This window comes from Pristiophorus japonicus, unplaced genomic scaffold (genome assembly GCF_044704955.1).
Source record: "Pristiophorus japonicus isolate sPriJap1 unplaced genomic scaffold, sPriJap1.hap1 HAP1_SCAFFOLD_58, whole genome shotgun sequence".
Classification (NCBI taxonomy): Eukaryota; Metazoa; Chordata; class Chondrichthyes; family Pristiophoridae; genus Pristiophorus; species Pristiophorus japonicus.
The window spans coordinates 61,170-88,195 of NW_027254488.1; the positions used below are offsets into that span (position 1 = coordinate 61,170).

At 46.8% G+C, this 27,026-nt stretch overlaps 6 non-coding genes across 6 annotated transcripts; all 6 read right to left on the reverse strand.

Moving 5' to 3' along the window:
- Positions 1–20,244: 20,244 nt before the first annotated feature.
- trnan-guu (transfer RNA asparagine (anticodon GUU)) lies at positions 20,245–20,326 on the reverse strand. The gene has a single exon. It is a non-coding gene; the product is annotated as a tRNA-Asn (tRNA).
- Positions 20,327–20,571: 245 nt separating this feature from the next.
- trnar-ucg (transfer RNA arginine (anticodon UCG)) lies at positions 20,572–20,660 on the reverse strand. Its single transcript is given in 2 exon segments — positions 20,572–20,607; positions 20,624–20,660. It is a non-coding gene; the product is annotated as a tRNA-Arg (tRNA).
- Positions 20,661–22,589: 1,929 nt separating this feature from the next.
- trnas-gcu (transfer RNA serine (anticodon GCU)) lies at positions 22,590–22,671 on the reverse strand. The gene has a single exon. It is a non-coding gene; the product is annotated as a tRNA-Ser (tRNA).
- Positions 22,672–22,916: 245 nt separating this feature from the next.
- Positions 22,917–23,005, reverse strand: trnar-ucg (transfer RNA arginine (anticodon UCG)). The gene is given in 2 exon segments: positions 22,917–22,952; positions 22,969–23,005. It is a non-coding gene; the product is annotated as a tRNA-Arg (tRNA).
- A 1,922-nt stretch (positions 23,006–24,927) lies between these two features.
- Positions 24,928–25,009, reverse strand: trnas-gcu (transfer RNA serine (anticodon GCU)). Its single transcript has one exon. It is a non-coding gene; the product is annotated as a tRNA-Ser (tRNA).
- A 245-nt stretch (positions 25,010–25,254) lies between these two features.
- On the reverse strand, positions 25,255–25,343 carry trnar-ucg (transfer RNA arginine (anticodon UCG)). The gene is given in 2 exon segments: positions 25,255–25,290; positions 25,307–25,343. It is a non-coding gene; the product is annotated as a tRNA-Arg (tRNA).
- Positions 25,344–27,026: the final 1,683 nt, after the last annotated feature.

Here is a 27,026-nt window from a genome sequence, read left to right on the forward strand (position 1 = left end):
AAAGTCTGAGCATAAGGGGGACCCCAATTAAAATGGAAATGAAGAGGAATTTCTTCTCTCAGAGGGTTGTGAATCTCTGAAATTCTCTACCCCAAAGAACAGTGGAGTCTGGGTCATTGAAAATATTTAAGTTGCAGATAGAGTGATTTTTGAAAGAGAGTGGAGTCAAGGTTTATGAGGAGAGGGCAGGGAAGCGGAATTGAGGCCAAGATCAGATCAGCCAAGATCTTATTGAATGGCGGGGTGGGCTGAAGGGGCCAGATGGCTGCTGCTGCCCCTATTTCTTATGTTGTTAGTGTTGGTTAGGGGCTGGGTTTAGATGTAGGTTTAGTGGTTGTGGTTTGTGTTTATTTGTTTAGGATTCGAATTAGTGATTGGTATAGTCAATAGGATATTCAGCTTAGGATATAATGATTAACTTAGAAAGCACTATTGGCAATATAAGTGTTACTGGACATGCCCTTTTCCATTTCATGTTTTTAACCTCACAGAGCCGAGTCACAAAACAGCCTCACAATGTTTTCATTCAAGGAACCAGCTTTCCTGCACAAGCCTCATTTCTTTCTGTCAACAACACATCGTAATCTCAACATTTCTCATGGAAAAATAAATTAGTGACATTAGATTTGGGTATTTTGGAACAATAACAGATGGATACAGTTGTTGCACTGGTTACATCCAATCATCAAACTGCCTGAAAAGGACTTCTGGCAATAATCTGTCACCAGGCCCCACCAGTCACCGTCTGATTCCTCCATCGTCTCTTCATTCATTATCCACCATTCCCCCTAACTGGAGCTGCTTTCACCGGAATGACCATTCTCCATACTGAGGCTATCTCATTAGCAAGCAGAGCATAATCACCGGCATGGACTGGTTAGTCCGAGTGGCTCATTTCTGTGTAATTCTGTAATTTTGTATTCTCATTGTAAGTGTTCCCTGGATTTGATGATTCATTGTAACTGGTCCCTGGATTTGGTGCCTCAGTGTAAGGGGTGCCTGGATTTGGTGCCTCAGTGTAAGGGGTCCCTGGATTTGGTGCCTCAGTGTAAGGGGTCCATGGATTTTGTGCCTCAGTGTAAGGGGTCCCTGGATTTGGTGCCTCAGTGTAAGGGGTCCATGGATTTGGTGCCTCAGTGTAACGGGTCCCTGGATTTGGTGCCTCAGTGTAAGGGGTCTCTTGATTTGATGACTCAGTGTAAGGGGGTCCTGGATTTGGTGTCTCAGTGTAAGGGGTCCCTGGATTTGATTCCTCAGTGTAAGGGGTCCCTGGATTTGGTGCCTCAGTGTAAGGGGTCCCTGGATTTGGTGTCTCAGTGTAACGGGTCCCTGGATTTGATGCCTCAGTGTAAGGGGTCCCTGGATTTGGTGCCTCAGTGTAAGGGGTCCCCGGATTTAATGTCTCAGTGTAAGGGGTCCCTGGATTTGATGTCTCAGTGTAAGGGGTCCCTGGATTTGATGCCTCAGTATAAGGGGTCCCTGGATATGGTGCCTCAGTGTAAGTGGTCCCTGGATTTGATGCCTCAGTGTAAGGAGTCCATGGATTTGATGCCTCAGTGTAAGTGGTCCCTGGATTTGATGCCTCAGTGTAAGGGGTCCCTGGATTTGGTGCCTCAGTGTAAGTTGTCCCTGGATTTGATGCCCCAGTGCAAATGGCCCCTGGATTTGATGCCCCAGTGCAAGTGGTCCCTGGATTTGGAGTTACCATGAAAGTGGTTCCTGGATTTGGTGTCTTAATGTTGGTGGTCCCTGGATTTTGTCATGTATTCAACTATCATTGTAACCCATGTATAAGCTGACCTAAGTTGTACACCTTGAGAACATTGACCACAAGGGGGTGAACTTGTGGCAGACACTCCTAACCTGGACTTTCAGGTATAAAAGGGGAAGCTCCACCCACCTTAATCGCTTGAGATCTTGGTAATAAAGGGAACTGGTCACAGAGTGACCTTCTCTCAAGTATGTGCCTCGTGTCCATTTATACTGTATAGTAAGGACATATCATTGGCGACGAGAAACTGGGATTTAAACCACGCGAGCATGGCCACTAGCAGCAGAGAAGAGAGGTACTCTGTTGGTTGTGATTGGGACGACTTTATTGAGAGACTACAGCAAAGTTTTGTCACTAAGGAAAGTTTGGGACAGGATTCGGCCGACAAACGCAGGGCTCATCGCGACGGTTTGTGGATCCAGAATGTACTTCCTGATGAAGGCCATTTTAGCACCAGAGAAGCCGGGGACAAGACATTCGAAGAGTTCAGTAAATTGATCGCGGAACACATTAAACCTGCGAGCAGCATGCACAAAGCGAGACACCAGTTTTACATGAACTGGCGGTGAGAAGGGCAAAGCGTTCCTGACTTCGTGGCAGATCTCCAGCGACTGGCGAGCCTATGTAAGTTCACAGATGCAGGCAGAGCAGAAATGATGCAAGACTTTTTTATTGAGGGCATCGGGCATGCTGGGGTTTTCAGGAAACTGATTGAGACCAAAGACTTGACCTTGGAAGCGGCTCTGACAGCCCAGACTTTAACTCAGGGGAGGAAGAGACCAGAATGATGTATGACAAAAATCTTGGCTCAAATGCGGCAAATGACCAGGGAGTCAACATTGTTAACGCGGCACACAGTTCTCGAGGCAGACAAGGGCAATCGGACATGTCCCACCATGCAGTCGAACCCAAAAGGGGAATTCAACAGAGACAATGGATAGCTGAACGGTGAATCATGCCATTTTAATGGGCAATGCGGCCAGTAATGGGGCCATCAGCACCTGTTAATGGTGCATTTAAGGACAGTTACAGAGACAGTCAGAGACGATCGACTGGTAATGGACCTTTTGTTTCCAACAACGGGTCCTCCAGCTCATGCTGGAGGTCTGAAGCCAAACATCCAGACAGAGCCTGCAGCTATCAGCAATATACCTGCAGAAACTGCAACGTCAGCGGTCATTTGGCGCGTATATGCAGGAAGCCTGCAGCCAGGTTGAAGTACGAGGAGGACAAGCTGGATGTAAGCCCTACGAGGCCAAATTAATACTGTGGAAATTCACAGGAAGCTGAAGTTCAGCGAGTTCATGTGGACCACATATACAGTTCATACGCCAGGACGCCACCAATAATGATGAAAGTGCTCCTCAATGGCATCCCAGTATTAATGGAGCTAGACACGGGGGACAGCCAGTCCTTGATGAGTATCAACCAGTTAGAAAGGTTGTGGGTGTCCAAGGCCAGGAGACCAAAATTATTGCCGATTGATGCACAGCTACGGACATATACAAAGGAGATTATTCCGGTGCTATATTCGGAGAACAGGTTGCCACTCTGGATTGTCCCGGCGGAAGATCCCACACTCCTGGGGAGGAGTTTGCTTGCTGTCATGAACTGAAAATGGGGCGATGTCAATGCATTTCTTTTGTGGAGCGAGTATCATGCTCACAGCTCCAAGACAAATTTGACTCATTATTTCAACCCGGCATCGGCACTTTCATGGGGGCTAAGGAAGTGATTCACAAGGCCAGAGCGGTGCCGTACGTGATGCGGGAAAAAATAGAATGCGAATTCGACTGCCTGCAGAGGGAAGGCATCATCTTGCCAGTTGAATTCAGTGACTGCGCGAGCCCGATCGTGCCGGTGCACAAAGCGGATGGGTCGGTCAGGATATGAGGCGCTTACAAGGCCACCATCAACCGGGTCTCACTCCAAGACCAGTACCCGCTACCGAGAGTGGAGGACCTCTTTGCGACACTATCCGCTGGCAAACTTTTTTCAAAATTGGACCTGACCTCAGCTCCCATGACCCAGGAGCTGGCGAGTGATTCAAAAAGGCTGACCACCATCACGACACACAAGGGGTTGTTTGAGTATAACAGATATCTGTTTGGGATTCGTTCAGCCGTCGTGATCTTTCAGCAAAATATGGAAAGCCTCCTCAAGTCGATTCCAAGGATGGTGGTTTTTCAGGACAACATCCTCATCATGGGTCGCGATGCTGAAGAACATCTCCACCGCGTGGATGAGATGCTACGCAGACTGGACCGGGTAGGGCTGCGACTGAAAAAGGCAAAGTGCATCTTCTTAGCTCCAGAGGTAGAATTCCTGGGGAGGATGGTAGCAGCAGATGGGATCAGACCTACTTTGTCCAAAACGGAAGCGATCCGGAGAGCACCCAGACCCCGTAACACGACGGAGCTGCATTCATTCTTAAACTTTTTTGGTAACTTTCTTCCGAAATTGAGCATGCTGTTAGAGCCGCTACACGTGCTCCCACGCAAAGGTCGCGATTGGGTCTGGGGGAACAACCAGGAAAGGGCTTTTGATAGAGCACGCAACTTGTTATGCTCCAACAAACTGTTAACATTATATGACCCATGCTCTACCTGCATCTCTCTGGAAAGAGAGAAGACTGCCTGGAAGGATCCCAGAGTGAGGAAATTAAGAATCACGGTCACCTTCACAGCAAGTAGCAGCGCTGTCCTTGTCATAGAGTGAGGCTGCAGGTTTGGTTACAAGAGGTGGCAGAGATCTGTGAGCACCTCCTTTGTAAAGAGCAGACACCTCCCACACTGCTTCTGGCTCAGGCTGAGGTACAAGAATTGCTCTTGTAAGGCCCTAGTTTGGCAGGAAATTTGAGCTGGAGACAGTTCACAAATCCCTAACAACAAGGCCATAAATGCGAATGCGTCGGCCCGCATACAGAGGTGGGCACTTACGTTAGCCACCTATGACTACACAATTCAGCACAGATCGGGCACTGAACACTCTGCCGATGCACTCAGCAGGCTCCCACTAGCCACCACTGAGGGGGCAACTGAGCACGATGCTGAGATGGTCATGGCTGTTGAAGCTTTCGAAAGCGAAGGTTCACCCCTGACAGCCCGTCAGCTTAAAGTCTGGACAAATAAAGACCCGCTACTGTCTTTAGTTAAGAAATGTGTCTTGAATGGGGACTGGAAAGCCACGTACAGGGCATGCCCTGAGAAAATTAAACCGTTTCATAGGCGCAAGGTTGAACTCTCCATTCAGGCCGATTGCCTACTATGGGGAAATCGAGTCGTCATGTCCCAGAGGGGCAGACAGGTATTAATCAGAAAACTTCACAATGAGCACTTGGTCATTGTCATGATGAAGGCAAATGCCAGGTCACACATTTGGTGGACAGGGATAGATGCAGACCTGGAACTTTGTGTTCGCAGGTGCAACATGTGTGCTCTGCTGGTCAACGCACCGAGGGAAGCCCCCCTTATCCCCTGGTCCTGGCCCGCCAAGCCATGGTGACGCATCCATGTGGACTACGCGGGTCCTTTCATGGGAAAACTGTTTTTGGTTGTCGTAGATGCCTACTGAAAATGGATTGAGTGTGCCATTTTAAATTCAAGCACATCCTCTGTGGTCGAAAGTCTACGGGCAATGTTCGCCGCCCGTGGTCTACCGGATGTCATGGTCAGCCACAATGGCCCGTGCTTCACAAGCATTGATTTCCAAGACTTCATGGCAGCCAATGGAATCAACCATGTCAGAACGGCACTGTTCAGGCCGGCCTCAAATGGCCAGGCATAACGAGCAGTGCAGATAATCAAACAGGGGATGCTCAGAATCCAAGGGGGTTCCTTTTAAAGCTGCTTTATCACGCATCCTGTAGGCCAATAGATCCCGACCACACTCGATCACAGGGATTCCACCCGCAGAGCTGCTAATGAAAAGGACGGTCAAAACCAGATTATCCCTTATACAACCTGCTATGAAAATAAATTATTGAGAGCAGGCGCCAGTCACAATGTGACTATCATGAGAGGAATGCAAGGGCGCCATTATTGATGTCAATACACTGTTTTTGTCCTGAATTACGCTGCAGGGCCCAAATGGCATCCAGGCACTCTGATTGCCAAAGACGGGAATTAGGGTTTTGGTAGTTAAACTTACCAATGGACAAATCTGCCGCAAACACGTGGATCAAACTAAAAAGAGGTTCAGCAACCCCATAGAAAAAGCAGTGGAAGAACACGACGTAGAGTTTACTCCACCACAGGTGACTGAACACCGGAACCAAGTGGAGGAGAACCCAGTCACTGTCGGCAGTCCAGACAGTCCTGAGGCACCGCAAACAGCAGACAATCAGGCCAGCGCCCCACAACCGGAGCCCCAACTCAGGCGCTCTACAAGGGAGTGTAAACCACCAGAGAGACTTAACCTGTGATCTCAATAAGACTTTGCGGGGAGATGATGTCATGTATTCAACTATCATTGTAATCCATGTATAAGCTGACCGAAGTTGTACACCGTGAGAACATTGAAGACAAGGGGGTGAACTTGTGGGAGACACTCCTAACCTGAACTTTCAAGTATAAAAGTGGAAGCACCACCCACCTTCATCACTTGAGGTCTTGGTAATAAAGGTAACTGGTCACAGAGTGACCTTCTCTCACGTATGGGCCTCGTGTGCATTTATACGGTATAGTAAGGACATGTCAGATTTGGTGTCACAATGTAAGTGGTCCCTTGATTTGGTGTCACTATGTAAGGGAATCCCGGATTTGTTGTCAACCGCACCTCATCATTGGGACGATGGACAGCCCCGCAGCCCAGCAACGCATTCAGCACAGAATGATCCCACGAAAATCTATTCCCAATTAACACTACCCACATTAATTCACCGGAAACAGCCCAGTGCCTGCAAGGAACTGCAACCCCATGTCTAACTTCGGTGGAACACACAATACAAAACATTTTAAAGGAAAAATGAACCCGATCAACAAAGGAAATTAACGGGCAATAAATACTCCTCACTGATACACCTCATTCACCTCGACTTTCCAACTCCTCCTCACCAACTACTCTTTCGCCCCTACTCTCCAAACCCCTCACCCCAACTCCTCTCTCACCCCATTTCTTTCAAACCCTCACCCAAACTTCTCTTTCACCCTTCTCTCCAAACCCGTCCCCCAACTCCTCTTTCACCCCTACAATTTCATTTTCAACATCACTGAAACAAGTCATCCACACTGGAGTTAAATCTGAGGAGCGTCTGTGTGATGGTGCGGTGGTCACTGGACAATAAAGTGCAGAGACTGGTGGGTGGCTGCTCATTACCCTCGGTGTAATTTAATCCGCTTTCCCACTGAATACTGCGTACAGATGGTCACCTCGGTAACGGAATGGTCAGTGTGACATCACTTTCTAAACAAGGGCACACAAGGCAATGGGTCATCAATAAATGGTAAAGGGATTAAACACTCTGCAATTACATTGTAAATAATAGGAAATAAATGCTGAAAAATAACTGGCGAAGATAATAGCTTATCTCTGTGGAATTCACGAGCAAACAATAAAAATTATGTGTTTAGTTTACACACACACACACTTACACATATATATGTAGCAAAGACTTTGTGTGCACACTTTTCAGTTGTTGTACTTAAGCTGATGCAATATGTTTTATTAGGTCTTGCTGTGACAGGATATAAAGATACCGCACGCTACTGCTCCTCCCGCTACCTGGAGGAATGGAGCAGATATTTAAAGGGACAGGGACTCCCTTTTCTCTGCCTAGTTATACTTAAAAGAACAGTCCAGTTTATATCGGAGTGTCGGAGGACTTCACAAGCCGTGCTCCCATTAACAGTCGCTCCCTTCTGTATTGTGCAGTGATTGTAGAGCTGTTTATTTTCAGTGACTTGAGCCTTTCTATAATGTCTCAGTTGTTTTTGATGATCCATTTGATTTGCTTTTCTAATTTGAAAGGATTTCAGAATTGTGCATTGTGACGAAGGTTTTGTTTAAAGGAGAATTTAATTTTCTTTGAAAATATTCTTTCTAACCCTCCCCCAACTCCACAAATTTTAGAACGCTCTGCAATACTGACTGGGACCGGCCCAAGTTCGGTCCTTGATCTGGGCTGTTAGTTGTTCTCAGTCAAGGCAGCAGTTCAGGGGTTCTAATTGTCGTCACTACCACTGGGCTAAATATAAGTAAGAATTATTCATTGCCCTTGCTATTGATACCGATCCAGTGACATCAACTGGGAATTGTGTGGATGTCACTTGAGGGCAGGATTGAACTCGGCTCTGAGGCCTATCAGAGTGGAAATGTCTATCCTGTACTTAAAGTAACAACTTTTGTAACCTCCATTTGCAGGGTATTAGAAGGGGAGGATCTGCAGCTTGGAAGCTCAAACCAACCATCACGTCATGATTTGAGGGAATCATCAGTTTCATCAGGATCACCTTATCATCAGCCTTTGGGAAAACACCAATCACAGCGAGGAGAAACAGGACATATGTTTTGTGTATGGATGCACCTTCAACCAATTTTCTAGCCTGTGAGACTCGTGTGCCCAGCTGATTCAACACTGTGAATGTGGGGACAGTGGGAATGGATGCAGATGTACGTTAGGTGAAAACACATCAGGGAGAGGCCGTTTACCAGCTGACTGTCGAAAGAGATGCAGTCGCTTATCTCAATAACTGCTGTAGGCACATGCTAAGTCCTGTCACTGAAAGTGAATAACTGACTGGATTTTGTGTTAGTGATCCCGGGCGTGTTAGCTATCCCTAACCTGGACATCAAGGCAAAGAGAGGCATTCTGGAAGGTGTGGGGAACTGGGACTTGTGTCTGAGAGTAACCAAAGTCATGAGAACGGAAACAATCGAGAGTTAGAAAGGAGAAAAGGCCCAAGATGGAGCAGTCGGTAACAGGACATCAATAGTCGCCTCTTGTCATAGAGATATCAAATGTTGACACATTGTGTAATTTGAAATCTCAAAATATTAAACTCCAGCCCAGTTTTCAGAATGATTAACATCAGCAGAAACAAATCCCAACTGACAGGACAAACATGATTTAGTCAGAATGTGATTAACAGCAGTAATAACAGTAGAAACCAACCCCTGAAGTCACTTGTGAACTCGCAATTCAGATGACTGAATGAATCTCTTCCCACACTTCCCCAGTGTGAACTCGCTGGAGTTTCAGCAGATGATGGAGTGAACCCCTACCCACACACGGAGCAGGTGAACGGCCTCTTCCTGGTGTGACTGTGACAATGAATTTCTGGGTCAGACGGGGAGCTGAATCCCTCCCCACAGTTTCCACATTCCCACGGTTTCTCCATGGTGTGGGTGTCCTTGTGTCTCTCCAGGTTGGACGATCAGTTGAAGATTCGTCCACACACACAACACGTGTAGCTTCTCTCTGCTGTGAATGGTGCGAAGTTTTTTCAGGCTGTGTAACTGGTTGAAGCTCTTTATAGTACACTGGAACAATCTCACTCGGATGTTTGTGTGTCGTGGTGCTTTCCCAGATGTTGGAAATATTTTCCCACAGAGAGAACAGACAAATATTCCTGCTTCCACATTCAAAGGCGGAGGATGTTGATCATTTCCACCTTACATGTTTGGGTTCAGACCTGCAGCAGCTGTGTGCAAAGTGAGAATAAAATCAATGAGATGCTGATTTTCTCTGCTGGCCACTGGGTCTTTTGTGCTGGCCCAAAAGGGTGAGACTGTGTTGCCTGATAGGCTGAGCCTGGGCTGGCCCAATAGGATGAGCCTGTGCGGCCCGAAAGGAAGAGACAGGGCTGGCCCAATATGGTGAGGTTGTGCTGGCCCAATAGTGTGAGCCTGTGCTGCGCGCGAGGGTGAGACTGTGCTGGCCCAATAGTGCAAAACTGTGCTGGGCCTATAAGGTGTGACTGTGCCGGCCCGATAGGGTGAGCCTGGGCTGGGCCAATAGGGTGAGACTGTGCTGGCCTGATAGAGTGAGACTGTGCTGGCCCGATATTGCGAGACTGTGCTGGCCCGAAAGTGTGAATCTGTGCTGGCCCGATAGTGCGAACCTGGATTGGCTCGATAGGGTGAGGCTGGGCTAGCCCAATAGGGTGAGCCTGTGCTGGCTCAATGGGGTGAGCCTGGGCTGGCCCGAGAGGGTGAGGCCCGGTTGCCCCAATAGGGTGTATCAGTGCTGGCCCAATAGGGTGCGATGTCTGCTGTATAGCGTCCACACCTCTGAGCCATCCAGAGGGGGCGAATTACACAGCCCTGCAGACCATGTGCTTGCTGAAAGCTTTGAACTCAAATTGCTGGATAAATACCATCAACGATGTCTTCACATGATCCTGCAAATCCCCTTACCTGCACCAACGTTAGCGTCCTTGACCAGGCCAACATCCCCAGCATTGAAGCACTGACCACACTCGACCAGCTGCGTTGGGCGGGCCGCATTGTTCACGAACCTGACACAAGACTCCCAAAGCAAATGCTCTAGTCGGAACTCCAACATTGCATGCGATCCTAAGGTGGGCAGAGGAAGCGTTTCAACGACACCCTCAAAGCCTGTCTGATAAAGTGCAACATTCCCACCGGCATCTGGGAGTTCCTGGCAAAAGACCACCCTAAGTGGAGGAAGTGCATCCGGGAGGGCATTGGGCACCTCGAGTCTCATTGCAGAGAGCATACCGAAATCTAGCACATGCATTGGAAGGAGCTTGCAGCAAACCAGTCCCACACACCCTTTCCTTCAACCTCCGTCTATCCCAACTGGGAGAGAGACTGTAATTCCCGTATTGGACTGGTCAGTCACCTGAGAACTCACTTTTAGAGTTGGATCAAGACATCCTCGATTTCGAGCGACTGCCGATGATGATGATGAACAGGGTGAGCTTTGGATAAACCAATAGGGTGAGCCTGTGCTGGCCCAATAGGGTGAGCATGGGATGGCCCAATAGGGTGAGCCAGGTTTGGATCAATAGGATGAGTCCAGGCCCAGGGTCACCAGACAACAATCAGACAGCAAGGCTCTCTTTCTGGGGCCACTGACCTGGGCACAAACATGTGATCAATCAAACTGACAGACACCCTGAAGCCCCGCCCACACGTTGTCCTGCACAAAGGATCGCACATGCGCCGTGAGACCCGCCCTGACCAAGATGGCGGCCGCTGAGCCCATTCCCCGCCCAGAAAACAGTTACCACCAAGAAAGTAATCAAGAAAACATCATCGAAGGGCGGCAACGAGAGCAGAAGGTGGAGGAAGGAGAGTTACTCCTTCTACATCTACAAAGTTCACCCCGACACCGGCATCTCCTCCAAGGCCATGGGCATCATGAACTCGGTTGTGAACGATATTTTGGAGAGCAGCGCGAGTGAGGCTTCCCGCCTGGCCCATTACAACAAGCGCCGCACCATCAGCTACCGGAGATCCAGACCGCCGTGCGCCTGCTGCTGCCCGGGGAGCTGGCCAAGCGCGCCGTGTCGGAAGGGACAAAGGTGGTGACCAAATACACCAGCTCCAAGTAAAACTGCACGCTGTCCTGAGAGATCAAACCCAAACACAAGGGCTCTTTTAAGAGCCACCCATAACCTCTCTGAAAGAGCTGCACAAACCCATCTCCCTTTAGACTCAATTTACTGTAATTATTTCCTGAACAAGTGTGTGGGGACCTTTGCAGTTCAAACTGTAGATGTAATTTTAAATTCTCAGGTCACTGATTTTACTGTACGGTTCTTCCTTTTCCCGCCCTAAATGACAAACTCGGTCCCTGGTCGCCCTTTCCATTTGCTCTCAGACCCGTTCATTTACAGCGGCTGCAGAAGAATTAGAAATTTGTCTTAGGATGAGATTCAGACTTTAGCCACCTCGTTCTCTCTCACGCCCTTTTCAATTTAAAATAAAATTCTACTTAGGATTCAAACCGTTTATAAACCTTCGAGTCCGAGTGTAACAACCCAGAATGGGAGTTCTTACAGAGACTAGAACCGGGGCAGTTTAAACACTCTGTCCCTCTTCCCTTTTCACAGAAGGACTCCCAGTTCTGGTCTCACTGCTGCCTGTGCGGGGGATCGATCGATAATCTATGTAATCCAACTTTAACAAAGATTGATCTGGATTGTGTCCCGTTACAGAATAAGTGGGAAGTGATTCCCTCCCATTACATATAGTTTGAAACTGAAACCAAATTTAACCCTGATTGTAACAGCCTGGAATTTGCAAGTGAAATGTGGATTAAGACAAAGGGAAACAAAAAATGTTTGGAAATATGTGGCTAATGGGGAAGTTACTAACAAAATCCGAAATTTTAACAATTATTGGCGGGATTTTTGATTTTTTAAATCCTTCGAACACTGACTGTTGAGAACAGTCATTTCCGCCCAGGTTCCTTTGGTGGGCTAAACAGGCTGCGATTGGTCATCGGAAAGGACCAATGAAATTCACGACATAGTGACCAATCACAAGTTCTCTCCCTGCATTCCTCCAGAAGGTATAAGGCAGATGTGGGAGGAGTTTCTCAATCTTTCCATGAACATGTCGATTGTGGAAATGTCCAGAAGATGAAAAACCGGCGGTAAAGCTCGGGCCAAGGCCAAGTCTCGCTCCTCCCGGGCCGGACTGCAGTTCCCTGTGGGCCGTGTTAACAGGCTCCTCTGGAAGGGGAACTACGCTGAGCGTGTGGGTGCCGGAGCACCGGTCTACATGGCTGCTGTGCTCGAGTATCTGACCGGCTGAAATCCTGGAGCTGGTTGGCCACCCGGCCCGCGACAACAAGAAGACCCGCACCATCTCAAGACACCTGCAGCTGGCCATCCGCAACGACCAGGAGCTCAACAAGCTGCTGGGAAAGGTGACCATCGCTCAGGGCGGGATGCTGCCTAATATCCAAGCTGTGTTGCTGCCCAAGAAAACCACCAGTGTGTCCAAGAGCAAGTAAAGCGGACAGGATTTAATCTAATAAACCAAAGGCTCTTTTCCGAGCCACCCACAGTATCAATGTAAGGGCAGGTTAATGCTCTATCGATCACAATTGTCCCAGATCTAAATTAGCATTGAATCTCTGCAATTAAGCGGTTAGTTTCCTAATCAGAAATGACCCTCAGACATTGTCGGTTATAATCTTGTCACTGCCGACAGACAGTGCAACAGGTTTGCTGTTATAAAAGCCTGCTGTAATGTACCATAAATCATTTCTGGCCTGCGAGGCGGTAAACTTACCCCGATTGCGATGGCCGGGTAGGTCTGTGACTGAAAAAAGTGAAGTGCATCTTCATAGCTCCAGAGGTAGAATTCCTGCGGATGAGGGTAGCAGCAGACGGGATCAGACCTACGGTGTCCAAAACGGAAGCAATCCAGAGAGAGCACAGACCCCGTAACACGACGGAGTTGCATTCATTCCTGGAGCTCCTGAATTATTTTGGTCACTTTCTTCCCAAATTGAGCACGCTGATAGAGCCGCGACATGTGCTCCTGCACAAAGGTGTGAATGGGTCTGGGGGGGGACAGCCAGGAAAGGGCTTCTGATTGAACGCAACATTTTTTATGCTCCAACAATATGTTAATGCTATATGACCTATGTAAGAATCATGATTTAACATGCGATGCGTCGTCCTATGGGGTCAGGTGTGTGTTGCAGCATGTGAATGCCACAGGTTAGTTTCACCCGGTAGCTTATGCCTCCAGATGTCTGTCCCAGGCAGAACGGGGCTATGGGATGGTAGAAAAGTAAGCGCTTGCATGGATATATGCGGTAAAAAAAAGTGCACCAGTACCTGTTTGGCAGGAAGTGCGAGCTGGAGACAGATCACAAACCCCAACCGTCCCTTTTGGCCGACGACAAGGCCATAAATGCAAATGCATTGGCCCCCATACAGACGGGGCACTCACGTTAGCAGCCTATGACTACCACAATTCAGCACAGACCGGGTACTGAAAACTGCACCGATGCACTCAGCAGGCTCCCACTAGCCACCATCGAGCGGCCAACCGAGCATGCAGCTCAGATGGTCATGGCTGTTGATGTTTTCAAAACCGAAGGCTCACCTGTGACAGCCCGTCAGGTCAAAATCTGGACACATAGAGACCCACTACTGCCTTAGTGAAGATATGTGTCCTAATGGGGACTGGGCAGCCACGTACGGGGCATTCCCTGGGAAATTCAAAACATTTCACAGACGCAAGGAGGAACCCTCGATTCAGGCCGATTGCCTACTATGAGGAAACCGTGTAGTCATGCCCCAGATGGGCAGAGAGATGTTCAACAGAGAACTTCGCAATGAGCACCCGGGCATTGTCATGATGAAGGCAATTGCCAGGTCACACGTTTTTTGGCCAGGGATAGAGGCAGACCTGGAATGTTGTGTTCACAGATGCAACACATGTGCCTAGCTGGGCAATGCGCCCAGGGAAGTCCCCCCTTAGCCCCTTGTCCTGGCCCGCCAAACCATGGGCATGTATCCATGTGGACTACGCAGGTCCTTTCATGAGAAAAAATGTTTTTGGTTGCAGTAGACGCACACTTCAAATGGATCGAGTGTGACATTCTCAATTCAAGCACATCCTCCGCCTAGGTAGAAAGTCAACGTGAAATGTTCTCTGCCCATGGTCGACCGGACGCCTTGGTCAGCGATAATGGCCCGTGCTTTACAAGCATTGAATTCCAGGACTTCATGGCAGGAAATGGTATCAACCATGTCAGAACGGCACCATTCAAGCCGGCCTCAAATGGTCAGGTTGAACGAGCAGTGCAGATAATCAAACAGGGGATGCTCAGAATCCAAGGTGTTCACTACAAAACCGCTTATCACGCCTCCTGTTGTCCAATAGATCCCGACCACACTCGCTCACAGGGGTTCCACCCGCAGAGCTGCCAATGAAAAGGACACTCAAAACCAGGTTATCCATTATACACCCCACCATGAAAGAAATTGTTGAGAGCAGGCCCCAGTCACAATGTGACTACCATGACGGGAATGCGAGGGCGCGATGTATTGATGTCAATGACTCTGTCTTTGTCCTCAACTACACTGCAGGGATTAAATAACTCGCAGGCACTGTGATTGCCAAAGAGGGTAATAGGATTCTGATAGTTAAACTTACCAATGGACAAATCTGCCGCAAACACGTGGATTAAACAAAAAGAGGGTTCAACAACCCCATAGAAGAAGCAGAGGAAGAACACAATATCGAGTTCATTCCTCAACAGGTGACTGAATATCGGAATCAAGCGGAGGAGAGCCCAGTCACTGTGTGCAGTCCGGACAGGCCTGAGGCACCACAAACAGCAGACACTCAGGCCAACGCCCAATAACTGGAGCCCCAACTCAGGCGCTCTGCAATGGAGCGTAAACCACCAGAGAGACTTAACCAATGATCCCAATAAGACTTTGGGAGAGGTGATATCATATATTCAACTGTCATTGTAACCCATGTATAAACTGACCTAAGTTGTACACCGTGAGAACATTGACCATAAGGAGGTGCACTTGTGGGAGACACTCCTAACCTGGACTTTCAGGTATAAAAGGGGAAGCTCCACCCATTATCATCACTTCAGTGCTGGCAAATAATTGTTACTGACCACAGAGTGACCTTCCCTCAAGTATGGGCCTCGTGTGCATTTATACTGTACAGTAAGGACATATCAGACAGAGTGTTCAAACTGCCCCAGTTATAATCGATATAAGAACTCCCTTTCTGGATTGTTAAACTGCGGGGAGTGTCGGGTTAATAAACGGACTGACACAACAGGAATTGAACAATAAATTTGACAAGTACTTGCGGGAGAGAATGTGTGATTGAAATCTGAGTCTCAGCCACTAAACATGCTTTTAATTCGGCAGGCGGTGTAAATGAACAGGTCTGAGAGTGAAGCTTATTATCTGAAAATTCAAAACTAAATCTACAGCTGGAACTCCAATTGTTTTCACACAATTGTTCAGGAAATAATTAGTGAGTTAAATTTAAATGTTGATGGGTTTGTGCAGCTCTTTCAGAGAGGTTGTGGGTGGCTCTTAAAAGAGCCGTTGTGTTTGGGTTTGTTCTCTTAGGACAGCGTGCAGTTTGACTTGGAGCTGGTGTATTTGGTCACCACCTTTCTCCCTTCCGACACGGCGTGATTGGCCAGTTCCCCGGGCAGCAGCAGGTGCACGGCGGTCTGGATCTCCGAGGAGCTGATGGTGCGGTGCTCGTTGTAATGGGCCAGGCAGGAAGCCTCACCAGCGATACGCTCCAAAATATCGTTCACAACCGAGTTCATGATGCCCATGGCCTTGGAGGATATGCCAGTGTCGGGGTGAACCTGCTTCATCACTTTGTAGATGTAAATGGGGTAACTCTCGTTCCTCGACTTTCTGCGCTTCTTGCCGCTCTTCGGTGGTGTTTTAGTGACCGTTTTCTTGGTGCCTTTCTTGGCAGCAACTAATAAGAACATAAGAACATAAGAATTAGGAACAAGAGTAGGCCATCTACCCCCTCGAGCCTGCTCCACCATTCAACACGATCATGGCTGAACTGGTCTTGGATTCAGCTCCACTTACCCGCCCGCTCCCCGTAACCCTTAATTTCCTTATTGGTTAAAAAGCTATCTATCTGTGACTTGAATACATTCAATCAGCTAGCCTCAACTGCTTCCTTGGGCAGAGAATTACACAGATTCACAACCCTTTGGGAGAAGAAATTCCTTCTCAACTCGATTTTAAATTGGCTCCCCCGTATTTTGAGGCTGTGCCCCCTAGTGCTAGTCTCCCCGACCAGTGGAAACAACCTCTCCGCCTCTATCTTGTCCATCCCTTTCCTTATTTTAAATGTTTCTGTAAGATCACCCCTCATCCTTCGAACTCCAACGAGTAAAACTGTTTCCCCAGGTGGTGGGAGCGTGCTCAGCCCCGCCATATTGGTCAGGGCGGTCTCATGGCGCATGCACGGTCCTTTGTGCAGGGATAAAGGGTGGGCGGGGCTTCAGGATGTCTGTCAGTTTGATTGGTCACATGTTTATGTCCAGCTCAGTGGCCCCTGAAAGGGAGCCTTGTTGTTCTGATAGTTGTCTGGTGAACCTGGACCAGCACGCCTCACCCTATTGTGTCAGACCAGCCCAAGCTAACACTATTGGGCCAGCCCAGGCTCACCCTAATGGGCCAACACAGTCTCATCTCCTTGGGTCAGCCCGGGCTCACACTATTGGGCCAGACCGGTTTCACCCTATTGGGCCAGCACAAAATGCTCAGTGATCAGCAGAGAAAATCAGCAGCTCATTTATTTTATTCTCACTTTGCGTACTTACCCAACCATGTAAACTGGAAATGATAAATACCATCTGCCTTTGAATGTGGAAGGAGAAACATTTTTCAGTTCTATCTGTGGAAAAATATTTCAAACATCAGTGAGACACACATACCCTATCCGCGTGAGAATATTCCAGTGTACTGACTGTGGAAAGAGCTTCAACCAGTTACACAGCCTGAAAAGCATCGCACCATTCACAGCGGGGAGAAACTACATGTGTTCTGTGTGTGGTCGAAACTTCAACTGATCGTCTAACGTGGAGAGACACAAGGACACCTGCTCCATGGATAAATCTTGGAATGTGGAGACTGTTTAGAGGGATTCAGTTTCCCGTCTGATCTAGAAATCCATCATCGCAGTCACACTGGGGAGAGACAATTCACCTGCTCTGAGTATGGCCAAGGTTTCACTCAGTGATCTGATCTGCTGAAACTCCAGCGAATTTGCACTGGGGAAGTGTGGGAAGGGATTTACACAGTCATTTGTGTTGCGATTTCGAAAGTGGCTGCAGGGGTTGGGTTCTACTGTCATTACTGCTGTTAATCACATCCTAACTGAATCGTGTTCATTCTGTGAGTTGGCATTTGTTTCTGCTGATGTTAATCACCCATAAAACTGGGCTGGAGTTTATTTTCTGATAATTCAAATAACACAGTGTGTCGATACTTGATGTCTCCATGATAAGAGGAAACAAATTGATGTCTTGTTATCGACTGCTTCATTTTGCGCCTTTACTCCTTTCTAACTGTAGATTGTATCAGTTCTCAGACCTTTGATTACTCTCAGGACAAGTCCCAGTTCCCCATACCGTCCAGAGTGCATTGATGTCCAGAGTCGGGATAGCTAACACGCCCTGGATCATTAAACACAAAATCCAGTCTGTTAATCTCTTACCGATACTGGAATTTTCGTGTGTCCACAGCATCTCTCTCACCTTCAATGTGTGAATGGAGTATCACACCTGCAAAGCTGGTTTCAATTTAAATTTGAAACCACTCAGGAAATGTATTTTTTTAAATATCTACAATAAACTGAACACATCAACTAATTGGCAAAGGTTTACAGTCAACTAGATGAACAAGTAAAAACATCATGGCCCAATAACACAGCTCTATATTCACAGGAGAAAGTCTGTTATCTAAGTCCTCGAATGTCAGTTGGTGAGATGAGAGACTGAATCTCTTTCCACACTCAGCTGGTAAATGGCCTCTCCCTGATGTGTTTCCACCCGACGCCCATCTGCATCCATTCCCACAGTTCCCACATTTACAGTGTTTAGTCATCTGGGCACACGAGTCTCGGAGGTTGACGAATGGTTGACGTTCTATCCACACACAGAACATGTGTCCTGTTTCTCACCTGTGATTGGTGTTTTTCCAAAGGCTGATGATAAGGTTATCCTGATGAATCTGGTGAATCTCTCAAATCTTGATATGATGTTTGGTTTGAGTTACCAAGCTGCAGATCCTCCCATTCTAATACCCTGCAAATGTAGGTTACAAAAGTTGTTACTTTAAGTACAGGATATAAATTCAGAATAGACAAATCTAGATTATTTTGGACATTCTGTCGCCTCTGTCCCTCCAAGATGCAAAAACCTTATTCTAGACAGTCTCCCTCCATCCTTACGGTATAAAATCAACTGCGATTTACTTTCTCCAGGAAGTGCTAAATCTGGCTGGGTGCAATTCCACAGAAATTTGTTAAGCTCTGGTGCTTCACCAACAGTCGACTCAGAGAGTGTCAGCAGGATTTCCACCGTGGTAGGCATCAAAGCCGAATCCAATCCTACCTCCAAATGACATCCACAGACCTTCCAATTGATGTCACTGGATCAGTACCAAGAGCAAGGCTAGTAGCTAATTTTAACTCATACTTAGCCCAGTGGTACTGAGGACAATTATAACCCCTGAACTGCTGCCTTGGCTGAGATCAACTAACAGCCCAGACCAAGGACCGAACTTGGGAACTTCCCAGTCAGTATTGCAGATTGTTCTAAAATTTGGGGGGTTGAGGGATGGTTGGAAAGAATATTTTGAAACACATTTTACTCCACCTTTAAACAAAACCTTCGTCACACTGCATAATTCTGAAATTTTTCCCAATTAAACAAGCAAGTCAAATGGATTATAAAAACAATGTTCCATTTTAGAAAGGCTCAAGTCACTGGAATAGACAGCTTTACAATGACAGGACAATACAGAAGGGAGCGAATGTTAATCGGAGCTCTGTTCGTGAAGTCCGCCAACACTCTGAGATAAACTGGACTGATCCTTCAAGTATAAATAGACAGAGAAATGAGAGTCCCTGTCCCTTTAAATAGTGCCCCATTCCCCCGGGCAGTGGGAGGAGCAACCGCGCGCAACCTCTTGAGATACTGAAACAGCAAACACCGCCGAATGGCTTCCCGCAGGTTCCTAAAGTCCTAACAAATAAATTGCATCAGGTTAAGTAGAACAACTGAAAAAAAGGCACAGAGTCGTTGCTATGTGCGTGTGTGTGTAAACAAAACACATCATTCTTAATCTTTGCGAGAGATAAGCTACTTTCTGCACCAGCTATTATCCAGCATTTTATTTCCTATTATTTACAAAGTAATTTCAGAGTGTTTAATTCAGTTACCATTTATTGATGACCCATTGTCTTGTGTGCTATTGTTTAGAAAGTGATGACAGAATGACCATTCCGTTACCAAGGCGACCATGTCTGCCCGCAGTATTCAGTGGGAATGGGGTTAAATCTTTGCTCTGGGATTTGTATGCTGTGGGAACATCGACGCAAAATCACACGTTTTAATGTGAAATATGTCTGTTTTCTCACATGTCGACTGGCTGTGAGAAATGGAACTTTGAGTAACAAATGGTGGGGCTCGTCCGCGAACCTCTCACATATCAAATGTGATCATCCTAAAGCAAAAACCATCGCACTTGACCAACGAGCCGCCGACAGTAAGGCGTGTGGCTCTCAGATTCTGACGGTAGTGAGAAAAAATATTCGGCCCATCGTGTTTGTGCTGTCCATCAGAGAACTAACTAATTCGTCACCCTCTCCATAGTCCTGCAAATGTTATCCTTTTGACGAATATATTATTAATTTGAGACGTGACATGAGGAAAGTACAGCATCCCTGAAAGTAAAAGGGGAATTTGGCGATGAGGTTAAATGTGAATGTCAAAAAGTGGTTAAGCTGCAAGCCAACGACGACGAGAATGGGACTCGAACCAATGCGTGCAGAGCACAATGGACTAACAGTCCATCGCCTTAACCTCTCAGCCACCTCGTCTCTGCTATAAGACATCGCCAGCCATTCAATCTCCTGCTTTTTGTATCCAAACAGTAATAATGTGCAAGAAAGTCCACTTCACAGCTTGCTCTGCCCGTGCATGCAGATCGACAATGATGAAAACTTGCCATGAGATTCTTGAAGCAAACAGCCTTCCTTCACTTCAGGTGAGTGACTGGAAGAGATGGCTGATTTCTCGGCAGAATCACAACAAAGAATATAAAATTTCACGTAGCGAGCTAAGTTGACCGCGGCAGGACTCGAACCTGCAATCTTCCGATAACTTTCCGGTTATAATCGAAGTCAGACGCCCTATCCATTAGGCCACGCGGCCGCTGCCAGCACCGTTCATTGTGTTGTTGTATATATTGCGAGCAAATTCGGGGCAACTGCAATATCAAGGAGTGGATTTAGGAAAAGATGAGCATATTTCGAGTGAATGAACAGATGCACTGCGATCTGGGTGCGCACCGGCGCAAGCAACCTCAATGTAAATTGGAACACTATAGTTTAACAATTCGGTCATTGCAGCTGAAATCATACTCCTTCTCAAACAATACAGGATGAGCCGGGTTTATGAGAAAATCCGTTTTAAAGGGAAAGATTATGAACCGGAACTGACAACCAGCCCATTTAAACAGACACAGAATGATCCGGGATTGCAAGGACATCCCTTTTACCCAGATGCAGAATGACCCTTGACTGACAGCAGTTCACTTTTAAAAGAATAAAGTGAGATTTCGATCATCCCTGAAGGCAATTGTGCAGTGGGGCTCAGGACCACGCGGCGCAGAGACTGTTATTGAAGCCACAGGTGATAGACAAGGAGGGAGGGAGGGACGTAAAACCAGCCCAGTCTGAAACACACAAACAAACTAATATTCCTTAACCACCAAAGGCAGGTTTTGAAATTTCAAATTGGAAATCCGGGACAGACAGCACATCCCTTTGAAACAGACACAGAATGATGAGGATCTGATAGCACACCATTTTACAGAGACAGAGAATGATCTCGGACAGACAGCAAATCCCCTTAAAAGGGACACGGAAATAGAATGAATAAAAACTGATAAATATGTAAAACTCGGCAGGTCGTGCAGATTTTGTGGAGGAAGAATCCGGTTTCACGTTCTGTCGGATAATAATGCCGATATTTCAGGAAAAAGTTAATGATTACAGATGTTTTCAACAAAAATAGCGCCTGGAAAAAATACGCAGCGAGAAATGTCAAATGGGAACATTTGTGATACAGCGGAACGAAGGAGTGATGAAATAATACATGGCACAATGGAGAAAGGCAAAGTGGGTGGTAATCGGGCAATAACGTAACAAAGGATGGTCCAGAGGAAGTGTTAGTGGGAATAGCAGAACCATTACCAGACAATGGGAGCGGTGCTTATCATCCGATACGTTGAACCAAATGTTGAGGCCAGAAGACGAGAACATGCCTACAATATAGGGTATCATCGCCTTTTAATCAGACCAGGCAGCTTTGCCAGCCCGGATTGATTTCCTGTATGCTTTGAATTCGGCAGCCAAGGGACGAATTCAAAAAGCAGCTTCTCTCATCTTTTCAGCTCTAGAGACACAGGACGCACACATGTTCAGGGCAGAGGTGGAGATTGACGCTGAATGTATGCTTATCCCAATTGAGGTGAACTTATCCGTACAGACAGGAAGATATACTGATCAAGTATCGGCCGGAACCAAACAAGGCTTTAGGTTATCCAACGAGTCACAGAGCCGAGTACCTCTGAGATATTTTAACTTTACTCAGTTTCGCGGGATTCACTTTACTCTGGGATTTGGATGCTAAGGGAACATCGGCGTAAAATCACACGTTTTAACGTGAAATACGTCTGTTTTCTCACATGTCGAGCGGCTGTTAGAAGCGGAACTTTGAGTAAAACATGGCGGGGTTCGTCCGGGATTTGGCCCGTGACCTCTCGCATTTCAAATGTGATCAATCCGAAGGGAGAATCATAACCGTGGACCAACGAGCCGCCGACAGTGAAAAGCGCAGCTCTCAGATTCTGACGGTGGTGAGAAATGATATTATGGCCCATCGTGCATGTGCTGTCTCTCAGATACCTATCTAATTAGTGCCCCTCGCCATTGTACTGCAACTGTTCTCCTTTTGACGAATATATTATTAATTTGAGACATTACATGAGGAAAGTACTGCATCCCTGTAAGTAAAAGGGGAATTTGGCGATGTGGTGAAATGTGAATGTCAAAAAGTGGTTAAGCTGCAAGTCAACGACGACGAAAATGGGATTCGAAGCCATGCGTGCAGAGCACAATGGATGAGCAGTGCATCGCCTTAACCTCTCGGCCACCTCGTCTCTGCTATAAGACATCGTCAGCCATTCAATCTCCTGCTTTTTGTATCCAAACAGAAATAATGTGCAAGAAAGTCCACTTCACAGCTTGCTCTGCCCGTGCATGCAGATCGACAATGAGGAAAACTTGCCATCAGATTCTTAAAGCAAACAGCCTTCCTTCACTTCAGGTGAGTGACTGGAAGAGATGGTTGATTTCTCGGCAGAATCACAACAAAGAATATAAAATTTCACGTAGCGAGCTAAGTTGACCGCGGCAGGACTCGAACCTGCAATCTTTCGATAACTTTCCGGTTGTAATCGAAGTCAGACGCCTTATCCATTAGGCCACGCGGCCGCTGCCAGCACCGTTCATTGTGTTGTATATATTGCGAGCAAATTCGGGGCAACTGCAATATCAAGGAGTGGATTTCGGAAAAGATGAGCATATTTCGAGTGAATGAACAGATGCACTGCGATCTGGGTGCGCACCGGCGCAGGCAACCTCAATGTAAATTGGAACACTATAGTTTAACAATTCGGTCATTGCAGCTGAAATCATACTCCTTCTCAAACAATACAGGATGAGCCGGGTTTATGAGAAAATCCGTTTTAAAGGGAAAGATTATGAACCGGAACTGACAACCAGCCCATTTAAACAGACACAGAATGATCCGGGATTGCAAGGACATCCCTTTTACCCAGATGCAGAATGACCCTTGACTGACAGCAGTTCACTTTTAAAAGAATAAAGTGAGATTTCGATCATCCCTGAAGGCAATTGTGCAGTGGGGCTCAGGACCACGCGGCGCAGAGACTGTTATTGAAGCCACAGGTGATAGACATGGAAGGAGGGACGTAAAACCAGCCCAGTCTGAAACACACAAACAAACTAATATTCCTTAACCACCAAAGGCAGGTTTTGAAATTTCAAATTGGAAATCCGGGACAGACAGCACATCCCTTTGAAACAGACACAGAATGATGAGGGTCTGATAGCACACCATTTTACAGAGACAGAGAATGATCTCGGACAGACAGCAAATCCCCTTAAAAGGGACACGGAAATAGAATGAATAAAAACTGATAAATATGTAAAACTCGGCAGGTCGTGCAGATTTTGTGGAGGAAGAATCCGGTTTCACGTTCTGTCGGATAATAATGCCGATATTTCAGGAAAAAGTTAAAGATTACAGATGTTTTCAACAAAAATAGCGCCTGGAAAAAATACGCAGCGAGAAATGTCAAATGGTAACATTTGTGATACAGCGGAACGAAGGTGTGATTAAATAATACATGGCACAATGGAGAAAGGCAAAGTGGGTGGTAATCGGGCAATAACGTAACAAAGGATGGTCCAGAGGAAGTGTTAGTGGGAATAGCAGAACCATTACCAGACAATGGGAGCGGTGCTTATCATCCGATACGTTGAACCAAATGTTGAGGCCAGAAGACGAGAACATGCCTACAATATAGGGTATCATCGCCTTTTAATCAGACCAGGCAGCTTTGCCAGCCCGGATTGATTTCCTGTATGCTTTGAATTCGGCAGCCAAGGGACGAATTCAAAAAGCAGCTTCTCTCATCTTTTCAGCTCTAGAGACACAGGACGCACACATGTTCAGGGCAGAGGTGGAGATTGACGCTGAATGTATGCTTATCCCAATTGAGGTGAACTTATCCGTACAGACAGGAAGATATACTGATCAAGTATCGGCCGGAACCAAACAAGGTTTTAGGTTATCCAACGAGTCACAGAGCCGAGTACCTCTGAGATATTTTAACTTTACTCAGTTTCGCGGGATTCACTTTACTCTGGGATTTGGATGCTAAGGGAACATCGGCGTAAAATCACACGTTTTAACGTGAAATAGGTCTGCTTTCTCACATGTCGAGCGGCTGTTAGAAGCGGAACTTTGAGTAAAACATGGCGGGGTTCGTCCGGGATTTGGCCCGTGACCTCTCGCATTTCAAATGTGATCAATCCGAAGGGAGAATCATAACCGTGGACCAACGAGCCGCCGACAGTGAAAAGCGCAGCTCTCAGATTCTGACGGTGGTGAGAAATGATATTATGGCCCATCGTGCATGTGCTGTCTCTCAGATACCTATCTAATTAGTGCCCCTCGCCATTGTACTGCAACTGTTCTCCTTTTGACGAATATATTATTAATTTGAGACATTACATGAGGAAAGTACTGCATCCCTGTAAGTAAAAGGGGAATTTGGCGATGTGGTGAAATCTGAATGTCAAAAAGTGGTTAAGCTGCAAGTCAACGACGACGAGAATGGGATTCGAAGCCTTGCGTGCAGAGCACAATGGATGAGCAGTCCATCGCCTTAACCTCTCGGCCACCTCGTCTCTGCAAAAAGACATCGTCAGCCATTCAATCTCCTGCTTTTTGTATCCAAACAGAAATAAGGTGCAAAAAAGTCCACTTCACAGCTTGCTCTGCCCGTGCATGCATATCGACAATGATGAAAACTTGCAATGAGATTCTTTGAGCAAACAGCCTTCCTTCACTTCAGGTGAGTGACTGGAAGAGATGGTTGGTTTTTCGGCAGAATCACAACAAATAATATAAAATTTCACGTAGCGAGCTAAGTTGACCGCGGCAGGACTCGAACCTGCAATCTTCTGATAACTTTCCGGTTGTAATCGAAGTCAGACGCCTTATCCATTAGGCCACGCGGCCGCTGCCAGCAACATTCATTGTGTTGTTGTATATATTGCGAGCAAATTCGGGGCAACTGCAATATCAAGGAGTGGATTTAGGAAAAGATGAGCATATTTCGAGTGAATGAACAGATGCACTGCGATCTGGGTGCGCACCGGCGCAGGCAACCCCAATGTAAATTGGAACACTATAGTTTAACAATTCGGTCATTGCAGCTGAAATCATACTCCTTCTCAAACAATACAGGATGACCCGGGTTTCTGAGAAAATCCGTTTTAAAGGGAAAGATTATGAAAAGGAACTGACAACCAGCCCTTTTAAACAGCCACAGAATGATCCGGGATTGCACGGACATCACTTTTACCCAGATGCAGAATCACCCTTGACTGACAGCAGTTCCCTTTTAAAAGAATAAAGTGAGATTTCGATCATCCCTGAAGGCAATTGTGCAGTGGGGCTCAGGACCACGCGGCGCAGAGACTGTTATTGAAGCCACAGGTGATAGACAAGGAGGGAGGGAGGGACGTAAAACCAGCCCTGTCTGAAACACACAAACAAACTAATATTCCTTAACCTCCAAAGGCAGGTTTTGTAATTTCAAATTAGAAATCCGGGACAGACAGCACATCCCTTTGAAACAGACACAGAATGATGAGGGTCTGATAGCACACCATTTTAGAGAGACAGAGAATGATCTCGGACAGACAGCAAATCCCCTTAAAAGGGACACGGAAATAGAATGAATAAAAACAGATAAATATTTAAAACTCGGCAGGTCGTGCAGATTTTGTGGAGGAAGAATCTGGTTTCACGTTCTGTCGGATAATAATTCCGATATTTCAGGAAAAAGTTAAAGATTACAGATGTTTTCAACAAAAATAGCGCCTGGAAATACGCAGCGAGAAATGTCAAATGGGAACTTTTGTGATACAGCGGAACGAAGGAGTGATGAAATAATACATGGCACAATGGAGAAAGGCAAAGTGGGTGGTAATCGGGCAATAACGTAACAAAGGATGGGCCAGAGGAAGTGTTAGTGGGAATAGCAGAACCATTACCAGACAATGGGAGCGGTGCTTATCATCCGATACGTTGAACCAAATGTTGAGGCCAGAAGACGAGAACATGCCTACAATATGGGGTATCACCGCGTTTTAATCAGACCAGGCAGCTTTGCCAGCCCGGATTGATTTCCTGTATGCTTTGAATTCGGCAGCCAAGGGACGAATTCAAAAAGCAGCTTCTCTCATCTTTTCAGCTCGAGAGACACAGGACGCACACATGTTCAGGGCAGAGGTGGAGATTGACGCTGAATGTATGCTTATCCCAATTGAGGTGAACTTATCCGTACAGACAGGAAGATATACTGATCAAGTATCGGCCGGAACCAAACAAGGCTTTAGGTTATCCAACGAGTCACAGAGCCGAGTACCTCTGAGATATTTTAACTTTACTCAGTTTGGCGGGATTCACTTTGCTCTGGGATTTGGATGCTAAGGGAACAGCGGCGTAAAATCACACGTTTTAACGTGAAATACGTCTGTTTTCTCACATGTCGAGCGGCTGTTAGAAGCGGAACTTTGAGTAAAACATGGCGGGGTTCGACCGGGATTTGGCCCGTGAGCTCTCGCATTTCAAATGTGATCAATCCGAAGGGAGAATCATAACCGTGGACCAACGAGCCGCCGACAGTGAAAAGCG